Genomic DNA, 20,506 nt, shown 5'->3' with positions numbered 1-20,506 from the left:
TTAAAAACATAAAAATATGTATAACTGATTTAATTAAGAAGAAATAAAATAATTTTGACTAAAAGGATATGTGGACTGGCTAAAAATCAGTCAAAGAGCTAAATAATTTAAATAACAAAAAAATATGTAGAAGACAAAAATTAATTGGTAGTAAAATTATGAAGAAAGTAAATGGTAAAGATCAAATAAAAAAGGTACAACAGGACATAAAATAAATAAAATGACTGAAAATAAACAAAATAAATAAAAAGGTAAAAAGGCCAAAAAGTAAAACAGAAAATAAAATAAAGAAAATGATAAAGAAAAAACTCAACTAAAACATTTACAGGCTGTCTAAAGGTGGTCTGAAATTTGATATGGTTTAGTGACACCAGAGAGATGAGTTTTAAATGAACTCTGACTACTACACATGCTCATATAAGATATCTTTAATGTAGCCTTATTTAGACTAGTATATCTATAATTTATGTTTTGGCATGTTTTAATAGTAATGTTATTGATATTTAAAACTGGAGTCTTTACAATTACAGTGGATCTGCAACAAACAGTGAACATCTGTGTGACTCAATGGAAGCAAATTACTTAACATCTGTCAAAATGACCTTATTTTATTTAAGGATCTGTGTTTTGAAAATAAGTCTAGTCACAATGTATTTATTGATCTGGTAATCTGACTTAATTACTAGTATAAATTTCCTGAAAACATCTGAGTTTCTACAGGGTAAATTTGCTAGTGTTAAATCGACACTGTTAGTGTTTAATTAACAGTGAAAGTACGTACTAGTAAAAACTGTGTTGACTTATATCACTGGTGTCAGTTTAGGCAAAAATAGTTTGGGCAGAACCCAGTTTAGAAACAGCACACTTCTTCCAGACAGTCATTTAGTAACAGGTTGCTGTTTTAGTTTCATTTGGAACATTTTGTCCTGGATTGTGTTATTTTGTATCAGTCAAAAGTTTGGACACACTTCTTCTCATTTAATGTTTTTTCTTCCTTTTTATGATTTGTTTTCCATTGTAAATTGAATTTGAATTTAAAAGACATTAAAGCTATACAGGAACACATGTCGCGTTGTTTATCAGCGTGGCTGCTTAGTAAGGACGATAATCCAGCAAGCTAAGTATCGAACCATTCGCTACTTTGATCCACACTTCATTTACCTCCAGATTGTCAACACAGCGTTCCGATGCTGAAGACTCTCTCTCTACCCTGAGTTTTTATAATACAGTACAAAAGAATCTTATCTACCAGGCCTGAACCACACTACACTATTATTATTCCCCCTCCCAAACATATAGGAAAATACCAGCATTACCAGCAAACTATATTAATATATTAATCACAGAATAGTGTGGTGATTGATACAGTACACCCATGGTTGCACATTGACTCGGTTCCGATACATCAGCTCACAGACGCCTTTTGCTCAGCGACATCAACCTTTGGAGTAATAAGGGGAGAGAGAGCACAATCTAACCACCCAGAGAGAGCAAGGCCAGCTGATGGCAAGCTACATGAATGAGACCAGTCTACAAACATTTTGACATTTACTGTATTTAGACTGATACTGATATGAATCACACATTAAAATACATGTTTAGAACACATATGATCATAGCTGTGAAAAGCAAATTCTTTGATCGTCAGATCCTGTTCATGAAAATGTCCCCGTTTTTTCTAGTTCTGCTGTTCTGATTGTTCAATTATTGCAGTTTCTTAGAAACAGACACATATTTTAAAGCATGTTTTAAAGCAGCTGGTGCAGAACTGCCAGTCCAGACTAGAGGCCGACCGATCGATCGGCCAGCCGATTTAATCGGCCGATTTTTGTTATTTTTTTATCAATCGGCATCGGCCGATTTTCTTATTTGGCCGCGCCGATTTTAATCCGGCACATCTGCGGGCAGCTACTTGGAACGCAGCGCAAGGTTTCAAGAGTGAGCAAGACTTTCAACGGGTAAGGCATCCATTTTTACTATATTTTCTCTCATGATTAGTAATCTGTGATGTTGCTTCATTTACTGAAAAAGAATAGAATTTCAACTGCATCGGTGTTGTAGCATTTCTCTCCAAACGAAACTATGCTTAGTGTTGATGGTAGGAGTGCATTTGGAATGCGCCCTGACTATGCAAGGCAAGCCCTATCTATAAGCTCTAGTATAAAATAACTGACGTCTCTTCTTCAGAAACGAAAATCTAAGTAAATAAAATCAAATTAACACTTGATATTTTCAGTATTTAAATTATTTTTAGACGAAATGAAAAAGGGCAGGACTAAAACTGTTTAAGGATATTCACAGCATCAGCTGCGCTGAAATAATAATTACTGGTTAGTCAGGATTATTAGAGGACTGTACTTCTCCTTATATATAAATAAGCTTTATTGTAAACGAATTAATAAAACAAATAATTTCTAAAATAATGGAGTTAAAATAAAACATCTCTTTTTCCTTCACTACAAACAGACATTAAATCATGCCGCCTCCTGCTGTTCTGCTGTAAAACTCACCCGTTTAAAGCGGTTTGCGCTGTTAGATATTAAATGAAACGATGAGCAGAATTTTCTGTTTTGTCGGGTTCTACTTTAGAACCCCCTCCAGACTTTTCTGATAAAAGCTCATTTTATCCTGAACCTATAAAGTCCGCGCTCTTCAGCTTTCTCAACTCATTTTCCGCTCACGCACCGAACCTCCAGTACAGCTGATGAGACGCGTTTCTCTGGCTAAGGAGCTCATTTGAAGAAGAAAAAAAAAACAGATAAAGCTATATTTAAATTACAGCACCTGTCTGTTTTTGCATTATTTATAATTTTATTCTTAATTTAAACGTCACCCATTTTTGTAAAATAATAGCTGCAGCCCTAATGTGAACATTTTATAACATTGTCCTCCCATGTCCATTCGTTTTCAACTGCATGGAGTTGAAGAAGAAATGAGCTTTGCCGTTTTGGAGTAACTATCTAAAGTTGTCACATTATGGAAGTCTTCTTGCACTCTGTTAAATATATTAAAATGAATAATTAATAGACTAACAGACTGCAACAAGTCATACATTTGTTAATTAGTAGGCCCCTACAGTAAATTTTATATAATAGCCAACATAATACTTCTACTATAAACATGAATATATAGTGTATATAGAACATATGTTATATAATGAATAAAATAAAATGTTATGGATAATACAATCTAAATAAAATTAATATTTTTTTTATTAACATATAGTGATATAGTAACATTAAAGTCACTATAAAATGCTAACCTTATTTTCAATAAATTGTGTGAAGTTTACAACTGTTGTGCCTCCTCTTACTAGTATGATTTTAAGCATGCCAAATAAATATAATACGATAGCATATCGGCCCTAAAAATCGGCAGGTCACATCGGCCATCGGCTGACTCTGACCACTAATGATCGGTATCGGCATCGGCCTTAGAAAAACCCATATCGGTCGGTCTCTAAAGCTAACCCCGGCTAGCCGTTCAGAGGTGAGTATTATCGGCCTGTAGCCTGTGTGTTTACTGTGTTAAACTATGTGGGACGAACCGCTAGCTAATATCTCCTTGTCTTATGAGAACAGTCAGGGTTTCTAAGTGTAGAGCTGTTGGGTGGCATTAGCTGCTAACGCTAGCGCTAGCTCTTAGCTGCTCATGCTAAGGCTCCAGCTGTAGTGCTGGAGAAATTTGGGAATCTAAGTTTACTGTAAATAAACGGAAGCGCCTTACTCACCCAAATAAACAGTTTTTAGAAGAGAAATCTGTGTAGATTAACATCCAGCACTCGTTTGCCTTTGAAAGAATTTGTTTTTTGTTAAGAATTACAGATTTGTTTACTTAACGTAGCTTTACTTAACTTAGTTAACCTAAATAAATACTCTGAACCTGTAAAACGGCTAATGCTGAACTTAGCACTTGGCACCTAGTTGCCAAATATGGTTATATAGGAGCAGTGTGCTATTTTCATTAAACCTATTTATAATTTAGAATAAGGAATCAATAAGTGCTTAAATCCCATCAGGACCTCTGGTCCCTTCTTTTGATACTGTAAGTATACCTGATTGGAGAGAAAGAAAGTCTATTTCAGTATAGTAGATATATTTATTTATTAGGCTTGGTGCCAATAGTTTGATGTTTATATGGGAGCATTTGTGCAACTTAATAATGGGTGCAACTTAAGAAAACCCACACAAACATTTTGATATGTAATGTATCTCGACTGATACTGATATGAACCGCACATTAAACTAAAAATCTGAAACACATATGATCATAGCTGTGGAAAGCACGTTCTTTGATATTTAAACTGTCCAAATTGATTGGCAGCCTCCAAGTTCACTGTCTGCAGTTTACAGTACGGCTGTCAGTCAGCTCAATGCCAATTTCAAGCTAGCAGTCTTACCCTCGAGGCATTTCAATCATAGTTTTTTGGGAACAAACCTCTGCGTCTGTGTACTGCATGCACACTGCTGTAATATTTATGAGATTTCCATCTCAGTAAGCTGAGTATTGTGGATCTCGTCAAGCACAAAGAGAACAAAGCAAAGAAGAAAGTGAAACAGCGGGAGTAAAAACACAAAGCTGTTTTGGCAGTTCTTGTGTTTTTGTGTGTGTAGATACCCTAATGGTCCATGTTAGAATCTGATTACTCGCGACCTTAGATGCTCCACTTACCTGACTGTACATCAGCATTTAAAAAGTTTAAGTAACTCTGGTCAAAATGTCTGTAATTGTAGTAGCTAACAGTTAAACAAGCGAAAGATGACCTCCTGTTTAACTGATAAATAAATAAAAATAAATCATTCAGTGTATTTATTACCAATAAACATGCTTGGTATCAATAACTACATCATCACAAACTTAATAAGATAAACTTAGTAAGATACAAGCTTATGCCACAGGTCTAGGGTAGTAATGTTAGCTTAGGTAACTAACTTGGTGGTAGCAATAGCACTCCTAAAAATGATCACTAAATGTTTCCACTGGGGATAATTGGAAATGCCCACGCATGTATACATTATGAGGTGTTATCTTGTGAGTAAGGTTGAACACTGGCCAACATTCTCATGGCAAGGCCACATGAATTATACGTTTAAACGAGGCTTGATAGTTGGTGTCAGATGAGTAGGACATTTCTGAGTGCAGCGTTCTTTAACTTGCAAGAGGAATGTCCATAGACCAAAGTTAAAAGACATGATATTTGTTTCTATCCCATTGTTGTTTGCTGTGACTGTGTATATGTAGCTGTACTTTATGTGTAAAAGGTGTCATGCACATTGTTTTTTATTTTATGTACTGAGTAACTGTTTTTTACATTAACAGTGATGTGTCAAAAGTCAGTTTCATCTAGTAAAGCACTCACCTTCATCTTCTGTCTGAATGTTCTTCACTCAGTAATGACATTAATTTAAGTCTGTGTTGCACCAACAAAGAAAGTCTCTGCTTGAGAAAAAAACAGCGGAAAAGCAAGCAGCTGCAGCAACTCAAAGGGAACTGCCGTAAGGCTGAAAAGGTTTGGAGGAAAACTAAATTAACAGAGCACCATGAAATTCTAAAACACTGCATTATAATTAGACTGTGTGCAAGAAAAGAACAACTGCTTTTCTCAAGGATAAGTGAACAAAGTAATAACTCTAAACTTTTAGTTTTAAATGAGTTTGGTAAGTTTGCTCGACAATCAAAGTAGTACAGTTTGGCATTATTTGAAACTTCGGCAGAATAAACCTGCAAAAATGAGACACAAGGAAGGAAACACTTATTTTTGGTGGACCGTACACTGTGCCAAAACAAACATCTATGCTGAAATATGGTGCAGTAATCATCTATTGCATATTACATCATATCATTATAAATAAATCATTATACATTACTTTTCATTTATTTACAGAATGTGCTGTTGTCATTAATGTGTGAATACTGTTTGTGACTGTATTATCTATAAAACCCCAAAGATCAAATCTGTTTTTTAAATTAAATATCCTGTTCCCTAATTTCCCCTGATCTGTGGAAACAATTTAAGCTATTTAATGTGCAGTAATATACACTGCTCAAAAAAATAAAGGGAACACTCAAATAACACAATATAACTCCAAGTAAATCAAACTTCTGTGAAATTAAACTGTCCACTTAGGAAGCAACACTGATTGACAATCAATTTCACCTGCTGTTGTGCAAATGGAATAGACAACAGGTGAAAATTATTGGCAATTAGCAAGACACACTCAATAAAGGAGTGGTTCTGCAGGTGGGGACCACAGACCACTTCTCAGAACCTATGCTGTCTGGCTGATGTTTTGGTCAGTTTTGAATGTTGGTGGTGCTTTCACACTCGTGGTAGCATGAGACGGACTCTACAACCCACACAAGTGGCTCAGGTAGTGCAGCTCTTTCAGGATGGCACATCAATGCGAGCTGTGGCAAGAAGGTTTGCTGTGTCTGTCAGCGTAGTGTCCAGAGGCTGGAGGCGCTACCAGGAGACAGGCCAGTACACCAGGAGACGTGGAGGAGGCCGTAGGAGGGCAACAACCCAGCAGCAGGACCGCTACCTCCGCCTTTGTGCAAGAAGGAACAGGAGGAGCACTGCCAGAGCCCTGCAAAATGACCTCCAGCAGGCCACAAATGTGCATGTGTCTGCACAAACGGTTAGAAACCGACTCCATGAGGATGGTATGAGGGCCCGACGTCCACAGATGGGGGTTGTGCTCACAGCCCAACACCGTGCAGGGCGCTTGGCATTTGCCAGAGAACACCAGGATTGGCAAATTCGCCACTGGCGCCTTGTGCTCTTCACAGATGAAAGCAGGTTCACACTGAGCACATGACAGACGTGACAGAGTCTGGAGACGCCGTGGAGAGCGGTCTGCTGCCTGCGACATCCTTCAGCATGACCGGTTTGGCAGTGGGTAAGTAATGGTGTGAGGTGGCATTTCTTTGGAGGGCCGCACAGCCCTCCATGTGCTCACCAGAGGTAGCCTGACTGCCATTAGGTACTGAGATGAGATCCTCAGACCCCTTGTGAGACCATATGCTGGTGCGGTTGGCCCTGGGTTCCTCCTAATGCAGGACAATGCTAGACCTCATGTGGCTGGAGTGTGTCAGCAGTTCCTGCAAGAGGAAGGCATTGAAGCTATGGACTAGCCCGCCCGTTCCCCAGACCTGAATCCGATTGAGCACATCTGGGACATCATGTCTCCTCCATCCAGGTCTGGGAGGAGATCCCTCAGGAGACCATCCGCCACCTCATCAGGAGCATGCCCAGGCGTTGTAGGGAGGTCATACAGGCACGTGGAGGCCACACACAATACTGAGCCTCATTTTGACTTGTTTTAAGGACATTACATTAAAGTTGGATCAGCCTGTAGTGTGTTTTTTCACTTTAATTTTGTGTGTGGCTCCAAATCCAGGCCTCCATTGGTTAATAAATTTGATTTCCATTAAATGATTTTTGTGTGATTTTGTTGTCAGCACATTCAACTTTGTACAGAACAAAGTATTCAATGAGAATATTTCATTCATTCAGATCTAGGATGTGTTATTTGAGTGTTCCCTTTATTTTTTTGAGCAGTGTGTATATATATATATATATATATATATATATATATTTCTTTTTTTTTAACTGATCTGTGTATCTTTTTGGGCTGTGGTTAATCAGATGATTTTGGTTGATTGGTAATTAACCCCTTAGACCCGAACTCTTGCATGGCATGCATTTTTAATTTTCTCTCTTTGCTATTTGTGCTAATTGGCACCTGATTAGTGTAAAAACAAATAATCATCTTTTTACATGATGTAGTTTCTGAGAAAAATTATGTCCACATATGAGTACTTTAGTTTTAGATTTTAATTGAAGTTGTAATTATTGATGATGTGCAAACCATTTATTTTGTGCCTGAACTCTATATTTTTTGGGTGAGTGCAAAACAAAAGTAGAAACAACAATTGTGCCCCTTTGAGAAATGTCAACATGAAGACATAAAGTAAAAAACATAAACGTTTACTGTATTTACGGGTTGTTTAAATTTCTGAACAAAATCGAAACTGTAATGTGTTAAACTCTTCTGCCACCACTAAGTGACAGTATAATGCCCCTTGCAGAGGAAAAGTTTGTGTTGTGGTCTAGACAACCCAAAATGTGACGCCACGTCCTAGGAGGTTTAAGTGGATTTTAATCTGATGAAGCTTCATGCAATATCACATATATCACTTAGACTTTATTACATTACCAGTTTCATTAAAAATTCAGTTCTAGTGCTTCGAGTGGTCTTCACATACTTCACATGTATCGGAGGAGGCATGTCTTCACCCTCCTGGTGTTGGGCCATCAAGAGTGATAGGGGAGTCCTAATAAGTTGGATTGTGTAATTGGCCATGTAAACTGAGGAAAAAATAATAATTTAGTTCTTTTTCTGTAGTTTTATTTTATTTGCTGTTTATAAAATATAGCCATCAAACCAAGATGAACTGCTTGAATTTGTGCAGGTGTGGTGTAAAGTTATCCAAAAGCAGTGTGTAAGACTGGTGGAGGAGAACATGCCAAGGTGCATGAAAACTGTGATTTAAAACCAGGGTTATTCCACCAAATATTAATTTCTGAACTCTTAAATCGTTATGAATATGAACTTGTTTTCTTTGACTGAAAGCTCTGCATCTTTTTTTGGAATTTCAGCCATTTTCTGCAAATAAATGCCCTAAATGACAATATTTTTATTTGAAATTTGGGAGAAATGTTCGTAGTTTATAGAATAACATGTACCTATAAATAGCAAAATCAGAGAAACTGATTTAGAACTAGAATTTACATTTAGAATTTAGAAGTGGTTAATTTATATATATATATATATATATATATATATATATATATACACTGCTCAAAAAAATAAAGGGAACACTCAAATAACACATCCTAGATCTGAATGAATGAAATATTCTCATTGAATACTTTGTTCTGTACAAAGTTGAATGTGCTGACAACAAAATCACACAAAAATCATCAATGGAAATCAAATTTATTAACCAATGGAGGCCTGGATTTGGAGCCACACACAAAATTAAAGTGAAAAAACACACTACAGGCTGATCCAACTTTAATGTAATGTCCTTAAAACAAGTCAAAATGAGGCTCAGTATTGTGTGTGGCCTCCACGTGCCTGTATGACCTCCCTACAACGCCTGGGCATGCTCCTGATGAGGTGGCGGATGGTCTCCTGAGGGATCTCCTCCCAGACCTGGACTAAAGCATCCGCCAACTCCTGGACAGTCTGTGGTGCAACGTGACGTTGGTGGATGGAGCGAGACATGATGTCCCAGATGTGCTCAATCGGATTCAGGTCTGGGGAACGGGCGGGCCAGTCCATAGCTTCAATGCCTTCATCTTGCAGGAACTGCTGACACACTCCAGCCACATGAGGTCTAGCATTGTCCTGCATTAGGAGGAACCCAGGGCCAACCGCACCAGCATATGGTCTCACAAGGGGTCTGAGGATCTCATCTCGGTACCTAATGGCAGTCAGGCTACCTCTGGTGAGCACATGGAGGGCTGTGCGGCCCTCCAAAGAAATGCCACCCCACACCATTACTGACCCACTGCCAAACCGGTCATGCTGAAGGATGTTGCAGGCAGCAGACCGCTCTCCACGGCGTCTCCAGACTCTGTCACGTCTGTCATGTGCTCAGTGTGAACCTGCTTTCATCTGTGAAGAGCACAAGGCGCCAGTGGCGAATTTGCCAATCCTGGTGTTCTCTGGCAAATGCCAAGCGTCCTGCACGGTGTTGGGCTGTGAGCACAACCCCCATCTGTGGACGTCGGGCCCTCATACCATCCTCATGGAGTCGGTTTCTAACCGTTTGTGCAGACACATGCACATTTGTGGCCTGCTGGAGGTCATTTTGCAGGGCTCTGGCAGTGCTCCTCCTGTTCCTTCTTGCACAAAGGCGGAGGTAGCGGTCCTGCTGCTGGGTTGTTGCCCTCCTACGGCCTCCTCCACGTCTCCTGGTGTACTGGCCTGTCCCCTGGTAGCGCCTCCAGCCTCTGGACACTACGCTGACAGACACAGCAAACCTTCTTGCCACAGCTCGCATTGATGTGCCATCCTGGATGAGCTGCACTACCTGAGCCACTTGTGTGGGTTGTAGAGTCCGTCTCATGCTACCACGAGTGAAAGCACCACCAACATTCAAAACTGACCAAAACATCAGCCAGACAGCATAGGTTCTGAGAAGTGGTCTGTGGTCCCCACCTGCAGAACCACTCCTTTATTGAGTGTGTCTTGCTAATTGCCAATAATTTCCACCTGTTGTCTATTCCATTTGCACAACAGCAGGTGAAATTGATTGTCAATCAGTGTTGCTTCCTAAGTGGACAGTTTAATTTCACAGAAGTTTGATTTACTTGGAGTTATATTGTGTTATTTGAGTGTTCCCTTTATTTCTTTGAGCAGTGTATATATATATATATATATATATATATATATATATATATATATATATATATATATATATATATATATACATACATACAGGGGTTGGACAATGAAACTGATACACTTGTCATTTTAGTGTGGGAGGTTTCATGGCTAAGTTGGAGCAGCCTGGTGGTCAATCTTCATTAATTGCACATTATTGCACCAGTAAGATCAGAGTGTGAAGGTTCAATTAGCAGGGTAAGAACACAGTTTTGCTCAAAATATTGCAATGCACACAACATTATGGGTAACATACCAGAGTTCAAAAGAGGACAAATTGTTGGTGCACATTTTGCTGGCGCATCTGTGACCAAGACAGCAAGTCTTTGTGATGCATCAAGAGCCACGGTATCCAGGGTAATGTCAGAATACCACCAAGAAGGACCAACCACATCCAACAGGATTAACTGTGGACACAAGAGGAAGCTGTCTGAAAGGGATGTTCGGGTGCTAACCCGGATTGTATCCAAAAAACATAAAACCACGGCTGCCCAAATCACGGCAGAATTCAATGTGCACCTCAACTCTCCTATTTCTACCAGAACTGTCCGTCGGGACAATAAATTATTGTGGTCTAAAACCAGGTGTTTCAGTTTCATTGTCCAACCCCTGTATATATTATTTTGACCAAGTCAATAATCCAATGGTAAATTGGCCATTAAATGTCTTTAGTCTGTTCATTATCATTGCTATGTTACAGATTATCAGTGAAGGGTCATGTCCTAAGATAAAACCGATTCAGTGAATCTACTAGGTAGAGAGTGTCCTGCTACCTGAAAATACCCAGTTAAAAATATCCAGCAGTTCTGTGCTCCAAAATTAGACTGGAGGATGCAGTAGAGGATGTAATTTACTTTATTTAATTGCATTCCTCATAAATCAGGCAGATTCTAGGCTTGCAGCTGCTGCACTCCTATTTCATAAGCTCGTGTACGTTTAAGGTGAGCGTGGGCGCATCTGGCTGTGTGTTATTTCGTTAGGTGTCACTTCACTGACCTGTACATTGAAAGAGTTAGAGCAGGCTGCTGTGTGACAGACACTCCTCCCCCAGCTCTATGGCAAGCCAAATGGGTCAGAATTCGCCTGGGTCTGACGGCGCTTAAAGCGTGCGTAATACTTAAAAAACGCCGTCCAAAACGCCGTTCAGGGCTTACTTTTACGCCTTGGAACAAACGCGAGGCGCCGCCAGGCGTTTAAGAGCGTGTGGCGGCGCCAGGCGCTTACATAACGCCACCACGCGTTTTCATAACGCCTCCAGGCGTTCCATATGCAAAAACGGACAGAATATACATATCCCCTCCTTCTCCAAGCAGTTCAGCCCTCTGACTCTGTCAGGGAACTATATCTCCTGTTAAAATAAAAGCCCCCAAGTGCTTCAAATGTCTGCTGTGTTATTAGATGTGCTAGATTCATGTATTTCTGGCTAAACTGGGCTTTGCAAAATGTAGTCCCTGATTAAAACATAACAAAATGTAATCAAATGTACTTATTTTTTATCAACTCTTTCATTGCTGGTCTATTTAGTAATCATGTTTAATTTGTCTGATGCCGCAAGACCTGAGCCAGCCAACACACACACACACACACACACACACACACACACACTCTCTCTCTCGAAGGCATTGGGGATTTTAATAAAACGCGCAATACAGAGACCACCACAGCATACAGAATGAATGCATAAATGGAGAAATTAGGAAATCAACCGGACACACAAAATCCAGCAACACATTTAGCAGATCTGTGTAGAGATTCTATACGTTTTAGGGTCACTCTTAAAAAAATAAAAACTGTTCACTATGAGATCGTAATATTCCGAATCATTCAGTATTCAAGGTATTCCTTAATTAAATTGTTTTTGATCATGGTACATCCTTATATTATTTTTTGCTTTCTTACTTTTTAAATAAAAGCCCTTTTTGTATCGCTGCCACTCAAACGGGCAGCGTGGGTCTAAAATGAGCCACATTCATTTTCTATGCTACTTCAAGTATGGCTGTGTGGTTCTATGATATATTTTAGCAACGCATTAATTCCGTCGTTCAGAATTTAATTGACGAATTTATGAATGAGTGTTTCTTTTGCACAAATCTTCATTTTCATTCTCCTTACACAGGTTTACACACACGGGTCAGACACAACGCACATGAATTTACCATTTCACAGCTCAGCGCAGCTCCCTCAGTACTGTTTTACGATAACATTACGTTAGAAAATATTTGATGCCACTAGTGAAAGATAACTGTATTTGATTAGGATTAGGTTACCATTAGAGTGAGAATATTACCTGTCAGAAAGTTACAAGTACTTATTATTAGATGTTGACATATTCTATTTGAGTTAGCTTAATATACTGTAGTACTTTGTTAGGCCATTTAGCTACAGGGTGTGTTTATAATAATGTTCTTGGTGACAGTAACTGAAATATTTTATTAATTTAAAGAATAAACATTTTTAATAAAATAAATAGTACAGTCTAATATAGGATAATGATAATAATAATAATAATAATAATAATAATAATAATATTGACATATTATGTTGACATATTCTATTTTAGTTAGCATTCTGAATATTTTGTAGATTTTTTTAAAACTGCACACACACACACACACACACACACACACACACACACACACACACACACACATACACACACACATACATACATACATATATATATATATAAAACATATTTTTATTATGATCATTATTATTCCTCACACTTTCGCCTACTTTTATTATTACTATTATTATTATTAATATAATTTGATATTATTATTATTATTATTATTATTATTATTATTATTATTATTATTATTATTATTATTATATTGATATAATTATTATTATATTGAATTAATAAATTAATTAAACAAGCCCGGAGTGGCTAATCGGGAGATTCGGCAGGATTCCCGATGGGCCGGGGCGAGTTTGGGCCGGTTGGACGGAAAAAAATTATTTACCCTCACTTCTCTAATCTTATTCTTGCATTCATTGCCATTCAATTACGTATGCACTTTCTATTCGTCTGACAACACAGCCCCTACGTCGCAGTAGATTAGATGGGTTTAACCATCTGAGGGAATTCTCCTCTCCCAAATGTTTGAGTTGGTTGCGTCCACGAGTGGTCTTTTCTGAAGCGATCAAATTAAATGCAGCAACAGAATAGCACAAAGCGTCAGACGACTGTGATGGAGGGTAAAAAGAGGCCAGGTGGAGCCGAAAAGGCCAGATTAAAAAAAGAAAGAAGATGGAAGAAGAAGCAGCCAAATGTGCAAAATTAACAAACTTGTTTTCCAGAAGACAGACTTCAGCTGCAGCCGGTAAACAGAGATATGGAAATAATCTTGAATCGTCAGCTATTGGGCAACGTTTGCAATGTCGATTTAGCGTAGTTTATTTTGTAGAGCCCAATACACATCATTAACCTCTTAACACGCCCTGGCCCGCCGACGGGCCAGAAATATGTCATAGTTAATATCTTTTTGTGTTTATGAATAATTATTTTTTTAATTTTAAAGCCTAGAATCTCTGCTTTTCAGTATCTAGCCTATTTAGCTGTATGTCCTTTCAGGAAATAAACATTTAGGGCGAAATATGCCTTGTTTATTAGAATTAAGATTTTGAATCTGGTAAAGCTTTATATTCTGTCTTTAAGCTACTGCTTTGAGGATTCACTATTTCATTTTGATCTTTTAGAATTCGTTAGATTATATTTCTTTTAGCATTTTGAGCTTAGTTTAGTTGGTTATTTTCCTATTTTACATCTATTTTTCTGTTTTTATTAAATGTTGTTATTAGCTTCTAGCTTGTTAGCATACAGAACGTTTCCCTGGTCTTTTAAATGAATGTTTATTTATTAATTATAATATAATATAATAGCTGTATCTAATTTTAAGCCAGACAGACACTGTGTGATTTTTTTTAATCAGGTGCTGAGATCTCATTCGCATGTTTGAATGGTTTGTCCTGTACGAAAACGCACCTGATATATATGCTGACACTGTAGTCTGACTGGCAGGCTGAGAGACTGAATGTCATGCAGACCCAAAGCAATAGAATTAGCGCCAGATCCCCGCGAGCCGCGCACCTATTAATCCACCTGCGGAGCTTCAAACGCGCAGATGAGCGCATCACTTTCCTCAGCTGGTCGGGCTCCAGGAAATAGTCTGTGATGTCATCTGTTTTTTAATACTATTTTAATTTTATATAAAGCTATTGCATGATAATCACCATATAGCTAAGTAACCAAGTCTTATTGTTAACGAAACTTCTCATTAACTGAAACGAATAAAAACGGTGATTAAAAGAAAAAAAACTAAAACGAACTGAAATTACAGATTAAATACCCTCAGTTTCGTGTTTGTTAATTTATTTATAATTGATTTATATAAATGTGGTATATCATGATATATATCGTTATTGTGATATATATATAAAATATTTTTCCCATATCGCCCAGCACTACTTTTAAGTCAAATTAATTACCTTTTAAATCTTTATTTGATTTAAATTGGAATTAAACGTGTTTAGGTGAAGGGTGTTCTGTTAACTTACCAACATATACTTGTACTTATATGTAATAAAAAGGCATTGTAAGATCTAGCTGCTGTTTTATTTATTCAAATTCCTGCTCCATATGGAAAAAATGGGCTGGATTTGGGCACGAAACTCCCGGGCTGAAAAAAGGGCCCACTCCGGCCCTGAATTAAATGTTTTACCGTTTTTTTTTTTTGCTGTAACCACCGCGGTAAATAAAGTGCGGGAAAAATTTAGTTTGCGCACTTAAACAAAGCGAAAATATTCTACTCTGCACGCATTATAAATATGTTTTGCATTTTTATTTAGGATTCAGGAAAAATATTATCGCTGTAGGACGCCTGCTCGTAAAAATGGGCACAATTGCTAAAGCGTGTTATTATTATTATTATTATTATTATTATTATTTACAAAATCCAAAAGATTTACAGATGTTTTGTTTGAATGTTCTACATAAAACGTTTATTATTGTTATTATTATTATTATTATTATTATTATTATTATTATTATTATTATTATTATTATTATTATTATTGTTATTGTTGTTATCATTATCCTATATTAGACTGTACTATTTATTTTATTAAAAATGTTTATTCTTTAAATTAATAAAATATTTCAGTTACTGTCACCAAGAACATTATTATAAACACACCCTGTAGCTAAATGGCCTAACAAAGTACTACAGTATATTAAGCTAACTCAAATAGAATATGTCAACATCTAATAATAAGTACTTGTAACTTTCTGACAGGTAATATTCTCACTCTAATGGTAACCTAATCCTAATCAAATACAGTTATCTTTCACTAGTGGCATCAAATATTTTCTAACGTAATGTTATCGTAAAACAGTACTGAGGGAGCTGCGCTGAGCTGTGAAATGGTAAATTCATGTGCGTTGTGTCTGACCCGTGTGTGTAAACCTGTGTAAGGAGAATGAAAATGAAGATTTGTGCAAAAGAAACACTCATTCATAAATTCGTCAATTAAATTCTGAACGACGGAATTAATGCGTTGCTAAAATATGTCATAGAACCACACAGCCATACTTGAAGTAGCATAGAAAATGAATGTGGCTCATTTTAGACCCACGCTGCCCGTTTGAGTGGCAGCGATACAAAAAGGGCTTTTATTTAAAAAGTAAGAAAGCAAAAAATAATATAAGGATGTACCATGATCAAAAACAATTTAATTAAGGAATACCTTGAATACTGAATGATTCGGAATATTACGATCTCATAGTGAACAGTTTTTATTTTTTTAAGAGTGACCCTAAAACGTATAGAATCTCTACACAGATCTGCTAAATGTGTTGCTGGATTTTGTGTGTCCGGTTGATTTCCTAATTTCTCCATTTATGCATTCATTCTGTATGCTGTGGTGGTCTCTGTATTGCGCGTTTTATTAAAATCCCCAATGCCTTCGAGAGAGAGAGTGTGTGTGTGTGTGTGTGTGTGTGTGTGTGTGTTGGCTGGCTCAGGTCTTGCGGCATCAGACAAATTAAACATGATTACTAAATAGACCAGCAATGAAAGAGTTGATAAAAAATAAGTACATTTGATTACATTTTGTTATGTTTTAATCAGGGACTAAATTTTGCAAAGCCCAGTTTAGCCAGAAATACATGAATCTAGCACATCTAATAACACAACATTTGAAGCACTTGGGGGCTTTTATTTTAACAGGAGATATAGTTCCCTGACAGAGTCAGAGGGCTGAACTGCTTGGAGAAGGAGGGGATATGTATATTCTGTCCGTTTTTGCATATGGAACGCCTGGAGGCGTTATGAAAACGCGTGGTGGCGTTATGTAAGCGCCTGGCGCCGCCACACGCTCTTAAACGCCTGGCGGCGCCTCGCGTTTGTTCCAAGGCGTAAAAGTAAGCCCTGAACGGCGTTTTGGACGGCGTTTTTTAAGTATTACGCACGCTTTAAGCGCCGTCAGACCCAGGCGAATTCTGACCCATTTGGCTTGCCATACAGCTCTGCTCCTTCCTGCTGAGGAGACATCAGGAGGACTGGCACAATAAATAGGTTCTGGTGGGCTAAAGCTCTGATTGAGGGAATTTTATGTTTGTGTTGCATATATTGCTAATAGCACAAATACCTAGGATATGTATAGTGTGCATGTATATTATCACTGTCTGTTTTATTAGAAATCTCTATATTGCAGCTCCACAGGGTGTGAAATTGGGCTGTACAGTACTGCAAAAAAAACTAACACAGCAATATATTTTTCTTTCATGTTATTTGCAATTAGGGGCGAGTGATATAGCCCTAAAATATAATTATGAAAAATAATAATATTTCAAGGTATTTCTACAAACATTTTTGGCAATATGACAAAACACTGAAACACATAACATTCAGTAGAAACAAACAAATATGTAAAACAAATTATATATATATAACAATATAACAATATATGTAACAAACCTGACAAGACCACAGGCAGCAACAAACCAACAAAAGACTAGACAAGGACGACTTGAAACAAAGGGGCTTATATACACGAGGAGGGAACAGGAAACTGGAAACACCTGAGGATCAATCAAGAGGGGGTGGGGTTACAAATAACCAATGACAGGGTGGGGCTAGGGCGGAGGGACCACAAGGGACCAAATGAGGAAGAAACACAAGACAGACATGGGCTAAGCTGTGACAAAAGAACAGTAATTTGCCAAGACTTTTTATAAATAATAATAATAATAAGAAGAAGAAGAAGAAGAATGTATATAATATGTAATATAATAAATCCATAATTCCTGGTATTTGCATATTTAGAAGTAATTAACCCAGTAACACAGATGCTCTGAGGTATCGCAGAGAATGGTTTCGTGACATATATTGAAATCACAAAATTACTGTGAATGTTATTGTGGGCAATGTATCACGCTCATATCGTATCATGGGATACCCTGTGATTTCCACCCCTAATCATGATATGATTTTTTTTATATATGATGATATTATTGTGTAAGATACGACATGGAGCACCCTTTAATACAATATTACAAAAATGTAATTACATTATTTATACACTCTGTATATCCAAGATTGGATATGTTTTGTATTAGATCATGGAAAATGAAAACTGTAAATTGTCCTTTGTATAATGCATAAATATGTTGAAACATTTGATTTAAATGTGCCTAATGTGGGAATACTGGACATACACACATTATGATGGCAATGCTAAATCTATATGTTGTGCAGAATACAAGATTATGGAGTTTTCCACTAGTGAGTAACGTTCTTTTAGCGTACTTCTTTGGTACAACATCAACATACTGCCAACATATATATTTTAAAGGTGCTGTACAATGCATTTCCAGTTGTCCTTTGATGTATAACTATTCGCCATGAGCTTTTAGTTGGTTCACAACATGCTCAGATGCAGTTTTACATGTCTATTTACAACCCTATTATTTTGCTTTAAAATGAAACACTTGGATTTCCTTTAAACTTTTAAGACGGAAAGAAGTCTACAACTTTCTGTAACCACTCCTGAGTCTTGTTGGATGGTGTTGCGGACACTGTGTGGTTAGGTAACTGTAATACTTTAGCAGTGAACCACATAACTTTTAGTCTGGTACCCAGCTTTACTGGGTCAGCCGCTCAAGCTGCATTTCACTCAGTCGGCAAACATTTGTATTCTCTAGAAGTAGCAGTTGTGTTTATCTTGAAACACTTTCACTACTGGGTACAGTGTTTGTATGTTTTGGACATGTAATCATTGTACTTTTTTTACTTGGGTTAAAATGATGATCTACACACTGCTGTGACAGATTTAGAAGTTTGTCTTCCTTGACAGGAGCTATGAGGCCAAACCTATCAATTCTGGATTGTAGCGTTCTGCTGCCATCTGCCAAACACAGATTTGTCCATCAGGCTGCCAAATAGTGAAGCGTGTGATTAATCATTGCAGACGGCCTGTTTCAGCAGCTTTACCCCACACCAGCAAGTGCATGGCACCATGAATTAGACTTAGGCTTATGTGCGTTTTATGAAACTTTAGAATCACAGTTCTTTGGATATTGTTTAGTTTGGACTGTTTAGGGAAAATAGATGATTTTAACAGTTTTTTGTTGAGAATTTGCCCAGTTCACTGGGCAGATCCCTCAGAGCACTGACATATGGGAGAAAGGACATCCTGGGACAGTTTTGTTCTTAAAGAAGCACTATGCTTTTTCCGCCAGTAGATGTTACACTAAAGCCAGCCATGCCTCCTTCCCCTTTTTGTCTGTTGTGCTTTTTAGCATCACAGCTCTAAACCTGCTGAGTCCAGCTGTTAGCATCACAACTAAACATATCCAGTCCTGCGGATCCTGGCTGCTGTCCCTGGTAGCATTGTGGCTATTCTGCTTCAATTGAAACCCTCTGGAATATAATCAAGAGGAAGATGGATGATCACAAGCCACCAAACCAAACTAAACTGCTTCAATTTTTGCACAGGGAGTGGCATAAAGTTATCCAAAAGCAGTGTGTAAGACTGGTGGAGGAGAACATGCCAAAATGCATGAAAACTGTGATTAAAAACCAGGGTTATTCCACCAAATATTAATTTCTGAACTCTTAAAACTTTATGAATATGAACTTCTTTGCATTTTTTCTTTGAATTATTTCTGAATGCTGAAAGTTTTGCATCTTTTTTGTTATTTCAGCCATTTCTCATTTTCTGCAAATAAATGCTCTAAATGACAACATTTCTGTTTGGAATTTGGGAGAAACATTATCTGTAGTTTATAGAATAAAACAACAAAGTTCATTTTAATCAAACATAAACCTTTAAATAGCAAAAGCAGAGAAACTGATTCAGAAACTGAAGTTTGTGCTGTATATGCAAACTGGCTATGGAAAAATGCAATAACCGAGAATAGACTTGTCTATTCATAATATATTAGCATAATAATGCAAATAGACCTATTTAAAGGATTATGATCTTAATCTATTATTATTAATATTTTGGCAGATGTGTACTTTTTTCTAACTTAACCATGCTGCAGTCCACTGTGTGTATGGAGGCATCATTTTGAAGCCCGGGTTATTTCAATATTGGCTAAACTATTATTAAAGTTCACTTTAATACAAACAAACATGCAGGAAAAATGATTGAGTTCAGCTAAACTTAGGTCATTAAGGGACTGTGCATATATTTGCATTTGCAGTTATTGTCACATTACTAACAGAGAACAACACACACACAACAACACACTGCTACATCTTTACATAGAAATGTGTTGTTTGCCGTAATGTAACTTACAGATTTAGCACCTTTTAGCACCCCTATTTGGTTATATTTCATATTTTAGTTCTTATATGCCCATAAGGTGGGTTGAGCTCATACACTCACTAGTGACTGGAGATGATGCACAAATAACATTCCAGTCATTGTGTGTGTTCCAAGCCCTTGGCAGTATCCTCCATGTCGTCATACGCATCAGAGGAGACAAGTGCCCGCATTTGCCCTACCATGCTGGTAGTGCTGAATCCAAAATACGGCTG

General features: G+C 37.5%; 1 protein-coding gene across 1 annotated transcript in view; it reads left to right on the top strand.

The window, feature by feature from the left end:
* sbk1 (SH3 domain binding kinase 1) overlaps nucleotides 1-20,506 on the top strand; it is a 32,270-nt gene that overhangs the window by 1,051 nt on the left and 10,713 nt on the right. The gene's annotated exons all lie outside the window — the stretch shown is intronic.

Source organism: Astyanax mexicanus, chromosome 6 (genome assembly GCF_023375975.1).
Source record: "Astyanax mexicanus isolate ESR-SI-001 chromosome 6, AstMex3_surface, whole genome shotgun sequence".
Classification (NCBI taxonomy): Eukaryota; Metazoa; Chordata; class Actinopteri; order Characiformes; family Acestrorhamphidae; genus Astyanax; species Astyanax mexicanus.
The sequence above is the reverse complement of the archived record's forward strand: the minus strand, read 5'-3'. Positions and strand labels throughout refer to the sequence as shown.